An 8,791-nucleotide genomic window follows, 5' to 3' on the forward strand; every position below is an offset into this window, starting at 1 on the left:
CTTTAGTGTTCGAGAGTGCCAGGCAAAGTTGTTTGAAGCACTTTGCTTTAATGTACCTACCACCGCTTTAACGTTTAACCACTTTAAAGTAATCATCCTAAACATAGCTGCAGAAAAACACCAGAGCCAAAGTTCCTTGTAGACGCATGACGAGGTGGCCGAGTGGTTAAGGCGATGGACTGCTAATCCATTGTGCTCTGCACACGTGGGTTCAAATCCCATCCTCAACGATGGTTGTCTTTAGTGTTCGAGAGTGCCAGGCAAAGTTGTTTAAAGCACTTTGGTTTAACGGACTTACCACCGCTTTAACGTTTAACTACTTTAAAGTAATCATCCTAAACATAGCTGCAGAAAAACACCAGAGCCAAAGTTCCTTGTAGACGAATGACGAGGTGGCCGAGTGGTTAAGGCGATGGACTGCTAATCCATTGTGCTCTGCACACGTGGGTTCAAATCCCATCCTCGTCGATGGTTGTCTTTAGTGTTCGAGAGTGCAAGGCAAAGTTGTTTAAAGCACTTTGCTTTAACGTACTTACCACCGCTTTAACGTTTAACTACTTTAAAGTAATCATCCTAAACATAGCTGCAGAAAAACACCAGAGCCCAGTTTCATGCAGACGTGAGACGAGGTGGCCGAGTGGTTAAGGCGATGGACTGCTAATCCATTGTGCTCTGCACGCGTGGGTTCGAATCCCATCTTCGTCGTTTGATGTCTTTAGTGTTCGAGAGTGCCAGGCAAAGTTGTTTGAAGCACTTTGCTTTAATGTACCTACCACCGCTTTAACGTTTAACCACTTTAAAGTAATCATCCTAAACATAGCTGCAGAAAAACACCAGAGCCCAGTTTCATGCAGACGTGTGACGAGGTGGCCGAGTGGTTAAGGCGATGAACTGCTAATCCATTGTGCTCTGCACGCGTGGGTTCGAATCCCATGGTTGTCTTTAGTGTTCGAGAGTGCCAGGCAAAGTTGTTTAAAGCACTTTGCTTTAACGTACTTACCACCGCTTTAACGTTTAACCACTTTAAAGTAATCATCCTAAACATAGCTGCAGAAAAACACCCCATCCCAGTTTAATGCAGCCGCGTGACGAGGTGGCCGAGTGGTTAAGGCGATGGACTGCTAATCCATTGTGCTCTGCACGCGTGGGTTCGAATCCCATCCTCGTCGATGGTTGTCTTTAGTGTTCGAGAGTGCCAGGCAAAGTTTTTTAAAGCACTTTGCTTTAACGTACTTACCACCGCTTTAACGTTTAACTACTTTAAAGTAATCATCCTAAACATATATGCAGAAAAACATCACATCCCAGTTTCATGCAGACACGTGACGAGGTGGCCGAGTGGTTAAGGCGATGGACTGCTAATCCATTGTGCTCTGCACGCGTGGGTTCGAATCCCATCCTCGTCGTTTGATGTCTTTAGTGTTCGAGAGTGCCAGGCAAAGTTGTTTGAAGCACTTTGCTTTAATGTACCTACCACCGCTTTAACGTTTAACCACTTTAAAGTAATCATCCTAAACATAGCTGCAGAAAAACACCAGAGCCCAGTTTCATGCAGACGTGTGACGAGGTGGCCGAGTGGTTAAGGCGATGGACTGCTAATCCATTGTGCTCTGCACGCGTGGGTTCGAATCTCATCCTCGTCGATGGTTGTCTTTAGTGTTCGAGAGTGCCAGGCAAAGTTTTTTAAAGCACTTTGCTTTAACGTACTTACCACCGCTTTAACGTTTAACTACTTTAATGTAATCATCCTAAACATAGCTGCAGAAAAACACCCCATCCCAGTTTAATGCAGCCGCGTGACGAGGTGGCCGAGTGGTTAAGGCGATGGTTTGCTAATCCATTGTGCTCTGGACGCGTGGGTTTGAAACCCATCCTCAACGATGGTTGTCTTTAGTGTTCGAGAGTGCCAGGCAAAGTTTTTTAAAGCACTTTGCTTTAACGTACTTACCACCGCTTTAACGTTTAACTACTTTAAAGTAATCATCCTCAACATAGATGCAGAAAAAAATCACATCCCAGTTTCATGCAGACACGTGACGAGGTGGCCGAGTGGTTAAGGCGATGGACTGCTAATCCATTGTGCTCTGCACGCGTGGGTTCGAATCCCATCCTCGTCGTTTGATGTCTTTAGTGTTCGAGAGTGCCAGGCAAAGTTGTTTGAAGCACTTTGCTTTAATTTACCTACCACCGCTTTAACGTTTAACCACTTTAACGTAATCATCCTAAACATAGCTGTAGAAAAACACCCCATCCCATTTTAATTCAGCCGCGTGACGAGGTGGCTGAGTGGTTAAGGCGATGGACTGCTAATCCATGGTGCTCTGCACGCGTTGGTTCGAATCCCATCCTCGTCGATGGTTGTCTTTAGTGTTCGAGAGTGCAAGGCAAAGTTGTTTAAAGCACTTTGCTTTAACGTACTTACCACCGCTTTAACGTTTAACTACTTTAAAGTAATCATCCTAAACATAGATGCAGAAAAACATCACATCCCAGTTTCATGCAGACACGTGACGAGGTGGCCGAGTGGTTAAGGCGATGGACTGCTAATCCATTGTGCTCTGCACGCGTGGGTTCGAATCCCATCCTCGTCGTTTGATGTCTTTAGTGTTCGAGAGTGCCAGGCAAAGTTGTTTGAAGCACTTTGCTTTAATGTACCTACCACCGCTTTAACGTTTAACCACTTTAACGTAATCATCCTAAACATAGCTGCAGAAAAACACCACATTCCAATTCCAAGCAGACGCATGACGAGGTGGCCGAGTGGTTAAGGCGATGGACTGCTAATCCATTGTGCTCTGCACACGTGGGTTCAAATCCCATCCTCGTCGATGGTTGTCTTTAGTGTTCGAGAGTGCAAGGCAAAGCTGTTTAAAGCACTTTGCTTTAACGTACTTACCACCGCTTTAACGTTTAACTACTTTAAAGTAATCATCCTAAACATAGCTGCAGAAAAACACCAGAGCCCAGTTTCATGCAGACGTGAGACGAGGTGGCCGAGTGGTTAAGGCGATGGACTGCTAATCCATTGTGCTCTGCACGCGTGGGTTCGAATCCCATCTTCGTCGTTTGATGTCTTTAGTGTTCGAGAGTGCCAGGCAAAGTTGTTTGAAGCACTTTGCTTTAATGTACCTACCACCGCTTTAACGTTTAACCACTTTAAAGTAATCATCCTAAACATAGCTGCAGAAAAACACCAGAGCCCAGTTTCATGCAGACGTGTGACGAGGTGGCCGAGTGGTTAAGGCGATGGACTGCTAATCCATTGTGCTCTGCACGCGTGGGTTCGAATCCCATCCTCGTCGATTGTTGTCTTTAGTGTTCGAGAGTGCCAGGCAAAGTTGTTTAAAGCACTTTGCTTTAACGTACTTACCACCGCTTTAACGTTTAACCACTTTAAAGTAATCATCCTAAACATAGCTGCAGAAAAACACCAGAGCCCAGTTTCATGCAGACGTGTGACGAGGTGGCCGAGTGGTTAAGGCGATGGACTGCTAATCCATTGTGCTCTGCACGTGTGGGTTTGAATCCCATCCTCGTCGATGGTTGTCTTTAGTGTTCGAGAGTGCCAGGCAAAGTTTTTTAAAGCACTTTGCTTTAACGTACTTACCACCGCTTTAACGTTTAACTACTTTAAAGTAATCATCCTAAACATAGATGCAGAAAAACATCACATCCCAGTTTCATGCAGACACGTGACGAGGTGGCCGAGTGGTTAAGGCGATGGACTGCTAATCCATTGTGCTCTGCACGCGTGGGTTCGAATCCCATCCTCGTCGTTTGATGTCTTTAGTGTTCGAGAGTGCCAGGCAAAGTTGTTTGAAGCACTTTGCTTTAATGTACCTACCACCGCTTTAACGTTTAACCACTTTAAAGTAATCATCCTAAACATAGCTGCAGAAAAACACCAGAGCCCAGTTTCATGCAGACGTGTGACGAGGTGGCCGAGTGGTTAAGGCGATGGACTGCTAATCCATTGTGCTCTGCACGCGTGGGTTCGAATCTCATCCTCGTCGAAGGTTGTCTTTAGTGTTCGAGAGTGCCAGGCAAAGTTTTTTAAAGCACTTTGCTTTAACGTACTTACCACCGCTTTAACGTTTAACTACTTTAATGTAATCATCCTAAACATAGCTGCAGAAAAACACCCCATCCCAGTTTAATGCAGCCGCGTGACGAGGTGGCCGAGTGGTTAAGGCGATGGTTTGCTAATCCATTGTGCTCTGGACGCGTGGGTTTGAAACCCATCCTCAACGATGGTTGTCTTTAGTGTTCGAGAGTGCCAGGCAAAGTTTTTTAAAGCACTTTGCTTTAACGTACTTACCACCGCTTTAACGTTTAACTACTTTAAAGTAATCATCCTCAACATAGATGCAGAAAAAAATCACATCCCAGTTTCATGCAGACACGTGACGAGGTGGCCGAGTGGTTAAGGCGATGGACTGCTAATCCATTGTGCTCTGCACGCGTGGGTTCGAATCCCATCCTCGTCGTTTGATGTCTTTAGTGTTCGAGAGTGCCAGGCAAAGTTGTTTGAAGCACTTTGCTTTAATTTACCTACCACCGCTTTAACGTTTAACCACTTTAACGTAATCATCCTAAACATAGCTGTAGAAAAACACCCCATCCCATTTTAATTCAGCCGCGTGACGAGGTGGCTGAGTGGTTAAGGCGATGGACTGCTAATCCATGGTGCTCTGCACGCGTTGGTTCGAATCCCATCCTCGTCGATGGTTGTCTTTAGTGTTCGAGAGTGCAAGGCAAAGTTGTTTAAAGCACTTTGCTGTAACGTACTTACCACCGCTTTAACGTTTAACTACTTTAAAGTAATCATCCTAAACATAGATGCAGAAAAACATCACATCCCAGTTTCATGCAGACACGTGACGAGGTGGCCGAGTGGTTAAGGCGATGGACTGCTAATCCATTGTGCTCTGCACGCGTGGGTTCGAATCCCATCCTCGTCGTTTGATGTCTTTAGTGTTCGAGAGTGCCAGGCAAAGTTGTTTGAAGCACTTTGCTTTAATGTACCTACCACCGCTTTAACGTTTAACCACTTTAACGTAATCATCCTAAACATAGCTGCAGAAAAACACCACATTCCAATTCCAAGCAGACGCATGACGAGGTGGCCGAGTGGTTAAGGCGATGGACTGCTAATCCATTGTGCTCTGCACACGTGGGTTCAAATCCCATCCTCGTCGATGGTTGTCTTTAGTGTTCGAGAGTGCAAGGCAAAGCTGTTTAAAGCACTTTGCTTTAACGTACTTACCACCGCTTTAACGTTTAACTACTTTAAAGTAATCATCCTAAACATAGCTGCAGAAAAACACCAGAGCCCAGATTCATGCAGACGTGAGACGAGGTGGCCGAGTGGTTAAGGCGATGGACTGCTAATCCATTGTGCTCTGCATGCGTGGGTTCGAATCCCATCTTCGTCGTTTGATGTCTTTAGTGTTCGAGAGTGCCAGGCAAAGTTGTTTGAAGCACTTTGCTTTAATGTACCTACCACCGCTTTAACGTTTAACCACTTTAAAGTAATCATCCTAAACATAGCTGCAGAAAAACACCAGAGCCCAGTTTCATGCAGACGTGTGACGAGGTGGCCGAGTGGTTAAGGCGATGGACTGCTAATCCATTGTGCTCTGCACGCGTGGGTTCGAATCCCATCCTCGTCGATTGTTGTCTTTAGTGTTCGAGAGTGCCAGGCAAAGTTGTTTAAAGCACTTTGCTTTAACGTACTTACCACCGCTTTAACGTTTAACCACTTTAAAGTAATCATCCTAAACATAGCTGCAGAAAAACACCAGAGCCCAGTTTCATGCAGACGTGTGACGAGGTGGCCGAGTGGTTAAGGCGATGGACTGCTAATCCATTGTGCTCTGCACGTGTGGGTTTGAATCCCATCCTCGTCGATGGTTGTCTTTAGTGTTCGAGAGTGCCAGGCAAAGTTTTTTAAAGCACTTTGCTTTAACGTACTTACCACCGCTTTAACGTTTAACTACTTTAAAGTAATCATCCTAAACATAGATGCAGAAAAACATCACATCCCAGTTTCATGCAGACACGTGACGAGGTGGCCGAGTGGTTAAGGCGATGGACTGCTAATCCATTGTGCTCTGCACGCGTGGGTTCGAATCCCATCCTCGTCGTTTGATGTCTTTAGTGTTCGAGAGTGCCAGGCAAAGTTGTTTGAAGCACTTTGCTTTAATGTACCTACCACCGCTTTAACGTTTAACCACTTTAAAGTAATCATCCTAAACATAGCTGCAGAAAAACACCAGAGCCCAGTTTCATGCAGACGTGTGACGAGGTGGCCGAGTGGTTAAGGCGATGGACTGCTAATCCATTGTGCTCTGCACGCGTGGGTTCGAATCTCATCCTCGTCGATGGTTGTCTTTAGTGTTCGAGAGTGCCAGGCAAAGTTTTTTAAAGCACTTTGCTTTAACGTACTTACCACCGCTTTAACGTTTAACTACTTTAATGTAATCATCCTAAACATAGCTGCAGAAAAACACCCCATCCCAGTTTAATGCAGCCGCGTGACGAGGTGGCCGAGTGGTTAAGGCGATGGTTTGCTAATCCATTGTGCTCTGGACGCGTGGGTTTGAAACCCATCCTCAACGATGGTTGTCTTTAGTGTTCGAGAGTTCCAGGCAAAGTTTTTTAAAGCACTTTGCTTTAACGTACTTACCACCGCTTTAACGTTTAACTACTTTAAAGTAATCATCCTCAACATAGATGCAGAAAAAAATCACATCCCAGTTTCATGCAGACACGTGACGAGGTGGCCGAGTGGTTAAGGCGATGGACTGCTAATCCATTGTGCTCTGCACGCGTGGGTTCGAATCCCATCCTCGTCGTTTGATGTCTTTAGTGTTCGAGAGTGCCAGGCAAAGTTGTTTGAAGCACTTTGCTTTAATTTACCTACCACCGCTTTAACGTTTAACCACTTTAACGTAATCATCCTAAACATAGCTGTAGAAAAACACCCCATCCCATTTTAATTCAGCCGCGTGACGAGGTGGCTGAGTGGTTAAGGCGATGGACTGCTAATCCATGGTGCTCTGCACGCGTTGGTTCGAATCCCATCCTCGTCGATGGTTGTCTTTAGTGTTCGAGAGTGCAAGGCAAAGTTGTTTAAAGCACTTTGCTTTAACGTACTTACCACCGCTTTAACGTTTAACTACTTTAAAGTAATCATCCTAAACATAGCTGCAGAAAAACACCAGAGCCCAGTTTCATGCAGACGTGAGACGAGGTGGCCGAGTGGTTAAGGCGATGGACTGCTAATCCATTGTGCTCTGCACGCGTGGGTTCGAATCCCATCTTCGTCGTTTGATGTCTTTAGTGTTCGAGAGTGCCAGGCAAAGTTGTTTGAAGCACTTTGCTTTAATGTACCTACCACCGCTTTAACAGTTAACCACTTTAAAGTAATCATCCTAAACATAGCTGCAGAAAAACACCAGAGCCAAAGTTCCTTGTAGACGCATGACGAGGTGGCCGAGTGGTAAAGGCGATGGACTGCTAATCCATTGTGCTCTGCACGCGTGGGTTCGAATCCCATCTTCGTCGTTTGATGTCTTTAGTGTTCGAGAGTGCCAGGCAAAGTTGTTTGAAGCACTTTGCTTTAATGTACCTACCACCGCTTTAACGTTTAACCACTTTAAAGTAATCATCCTAAACATAGCTGCAGAAAAACACCAGAGCCAAAGTTCCTTGTAGACGCATGACGAGGTGGCCGAGTGGTTAAGGCGATGGACTGCTAATCCATTGTGCTCTGCACACGTGGGTTCAAATCCCATCCTCAACGATGGTTGTCTTTAGTGTTCGAGAGTGCCAGGCAAAGTTGTTTAAAGCACTTTGGTTTAACGGACTTACCACCGCTTTAACGTTTAACTACTTTAAAGTAATCATCCTAAACATAGCTGCAGAAAAACACCAGAGCCAAAGTTCCTTGTAGACGAATGACGAGGTGGCCGAGTGGTTAAGGCGATGGACTGCTAATCCATTGTGCTCTGCACACGTGGGTTCAAATCCCATCCTCGTCGATGGTTGTCTTTAGTGTTCGAGAGTGCAAGGCAAAGTTGTTTAAAGCACTTTGCTTTAACGTACTTACCACCGCTTTAACGTTTAACTACTTTAAAGTAATCATCCTAAACATAGCTGCAGAAAAACACCAGAGCCCAGTTTCATGCAGACGTGAGACGAGGTGGCCGAGTGGTTAAGGCGATGGACTGCTAATCCATTGTGCTCTGCACGCGTGGGTTCGAATCCCATCTTCGTCGTTTGATGTCTTTAGTGTTCGAGAGTGCCAGGCAAAGTTGTTTGAAGCACTTTGCTTTAATGTACCTACCACCGCTTTAACGTTTAACCACTTTAAAGTAATCATCCTAAACATAGCTGCAGAAAAACACCAGAGCCCAGTTTCATGCAGACGTGTGACGAGGTGGCCGAGTGGTTAAGGCGATGAACTGCTAATCCATTGTGCTCTGCACGCGTGGGTTCGAATCCCATCCTCGTCGATGGTTGTCTTTAGTGTTCGAGAGTGCCAGGCAAAGTTGTTTAAAGCACTTTGCTTTAACGTACTTACCACCGCTTTAACGTTTAACCACTTTAAAGTAATCATCCTAAACATAGCTGCAGAAAAACACCCCATCCCAGTTTAATGCAGCCGCGTGACGAGGTGGCCGAGTGGTTAAGGCGATGGACTGCTAATCCATTGTGCTCTGCACGCGTGGGTTCGAATCCCATCCTCGTCGATGGTTGTCTTTAGTGTTCGAGAGTGCCAGGCAAA

At 45.6% G+C, this 8,791-nt stretch overlaps 23 non-coding genes across 23 annotated transcripts; all 23 read left to right on the top strand.

Annotated features, from left to right (window-relative positions):
* The first annotated feature begins 386 nt into the window (after positions 1–386).
* Positions 387–468, top strand: trnas-gcu (transfer RNA serine (anticodon GCU)). Its single transcript has one exon. It is a non-coding gene; the product is annotated as a tRNA-Ser (tRNA).
* A 155-nt stretch (positions 469–623) lies between these two features.
* On the top strand, positions 624–705 carry trnas-gcu (transfer RNA serine (anticodon GCU)). Its single transcript has one exon. It is a non-coding gene; the product is annotated as a tRNA-Ser (tRNA).
* Positions 706–1,087: 382 nt separating this feature from the next.
* Positions 1,088–1,169, top strand: trnas-gcu (transfer RNA serine (anticodon GCU)). Its single transcript has one exon. It is a non-coding gene; the product is annotated as a tRNA-Ser (tRNA).
* A 155-nt stretch (positions 1,170–1,324) lies between these two features.
* On the top strand, positions 1,325–1,406 carry trnas-gcu (transfer RNA serine (anticodon GCU)). Its single transcript has one exon. It is a non-coding gene; the product is annotated as a tRNA-Ser (tRNA).
* A 629-nt stretch (positions 1,407–2,035) lies between these two features.
* trnas-gcu (transfer RNA serine (anticodon GCU)) lies at positions 2,036–2,117 on the top strand. The gene has a single exon. It is a non-coding gene; the product is annotated as a tRNA-Ser (tRNA).
* Positions 2,118–2,509: 392 nt separating this feature from the next.
* trnas-gcu (transfer RNA serine (anticodon GCU)) lies at positions 2,510–2,591 on the top strand. Its single transcript has one exon. It is a non-coding gene; the product is annotated as a tRNA-Ser (tRNA).
* Positions 2,592–2,746: 155 nt separating this feature from the next.
* On the top strand, positions 2,747–2,828 carry trnas-gcu (transfer RNA serine (anticodon GCU)). Its single transcript has one exon. It is a non-coding gene; the product is annotated as a tRNA-Ser (tRNA).
* Positions 2,829–2,983: 155 nt separating this feature from the next.
* On the top strand, positions 2,984–3,065 carry trnas-gcu (transfer RNA serine (anticodon GCU)). The gene has a single exon. It is a non-coding gene; the product is annotated as a tRNA-Ser (tRNA).
* A 155-nt stretch (positions 3,066–3,220) lies between these two features.
* On the top strand, positions 3,221–3,302 carry trnas-gcu (transfer RNA serine (anticodon GCU)). Its single transcript has one exon. It is a non-coding gene; the product is annotated as a tRNA-Ser (tRNA).
* A 392-nt stretch (positions 3,303–3,694) lies between these two features.
* Positions 3,695–3,776, top strand: trnas-gcu (transfer RNA serine (anticodon GCU)). Its single transcript has one exon. It is a non-coding gene; the product is annotated as a tRNA-Ser (tRNA).
* A 629-nt stretch (positions 3,777–4,405) lies between these two features.
* On the top strand, positions 4,406–4,487 carry trnas-gcu (transfer RNA serine (anticodon GCU)). The gene has a single exon. It is a non-coding gene; the product is annotated as a tRNA-Ser (tRNA).
* A 392-nt stretch (positions 4,488–4,879) lies between these two features.
* trnas-gcu (transfer RNA serine (anticodon GCU)) lies at positions 4,880–4,961 on the top strand. Its single transcript has one exon. It is a non-coding gene; the product is annotated as a tRNA-Ser (tRNA).
* Positions 4,962–5,116: 155 nt separating this feature from the next.
* trnas-gcu (transfer RNA serine (anticodon GCU)) lies at positions 5,117–5,198 on the top strand. Its single transcript has one exon. It is a non-coding gene; the product is annotated as a tRNA-Ser (tRNA).
* Positions 5,199–5,353: 155 nt separating this feature from the next.
* Positions 5,354–5,435, top strand: trnas-gcu (transfer RNA serine (anticodon GCU)). The gene has a single exon. It is a non-coding gene; the product is annotated as a tRNA-Ser (tRNA).
* Positions 5,436–5,590: 155 nt separating this feature from the next.
* On the top strand, positions 5,591–5,672 carry trnas-gcu (transfer RNA serine (anticodon GCU)). Its single transcript has one exon. It is a non-coding gene; the product is annotated as a tRNA-Ser (tRNA).
* A 392-nt stretch (positions 5,673–6,064) lies between these two features.
* Positions 6,065–6,146, top strand: trnas-gcu (transfer RNA serine (anticodon GCU)). Its single transcript has one exon. It is a non-coding gene; the product is annotated as a tRNA-Ser (tRNA).
* A 629-nt stretch (positions 6,147–6,775) lies between these two features.
* On the top strand, positions 6,776–6,857 carry trnas-gcu (transfer RNA serine (anticodon GCU)). The gene has a single exon. It is a non-coding gene; the product is annotated as a tRNA-Ser (tRNA).
* Positions 6,858–7,249: 392 nt separating this feature from the next.
* Positions 7,250–7,331, top strand: trnas-gcu (transfer RNA serine (anticodon GCU)). The gene has a single exon. It is a non-coding gene; the product is annotated as a tRNA-Ser (tRNA).
* Positions 7,332–7,487: 156 nt separating this feature from the next.
* trnas-gcu (transfer RNA serine (anticodon GCU)) lies at positions 7,488–7,569 on the top strand. The gene has a single exon. It is a non-coding gene; the product is annotated as a tRNA-Ser (tRNA).
* A 394-nt stretch (positions 7,570–7,963) lies between these two features.
* trnas-gcu (transfer RNA serine (anticodon GCU)) lies at positions 7,964–8,045 on the top strand. The gene has a single exon. It is a non-coding gene; the product is annotated as a tRNA-Ser (tRNA).
* Positions 8,046–8,200: 155 nt separating this feature from the next.
* trnas-gcu (transfer RNA serine (anticodon GCU)) lies at positions 8,201–8,282 on the top strand. The gene has a single exon. It is a non-coding gene; the product is annotated as a tRNA-Ser (tRNA).
* A 155-nt stretch (positions 8,283–8,437) lies between these two features.
* trnas-gcu (transfer RNA serine (anticodon GCU)) lies at positions 8,438–8,519 on the top strand. Its single transcript has one exon. It is a non-coding gene; the product is annotated as a tRNA-Ser (tRNA).
* A 155-nt stretch (positions 8,520–8,674) lies between these two features.
* trnas-gcu (transfer RNA serine (anticodon GCU)) lies at positions 8,675–8,756 on the top strand. The gene has a single exon. It is a non-coding gene; the product is annotated as a tRNA-Ser (tRNA).
* Positions 8,757–8,791: the final 35 nt, after the last annotated feature.

This window comes from Pseudorasbora parva, unplaced genomic scaffold, assembly GCF_024679245.1.
Source record: "Pseudorasbora parva isolate DD20220531a unplaced genomic scaffold, ASM2467924v1 scaffold_92, whole genome shotgun sequence".
NCBI classification, from domain to species: Eukaryota; Metazoa; Chordata; class Actinopteri; order Cypriniformes; family Gobionidae; genus Pseudorasbora; species Pseudorasbora parva.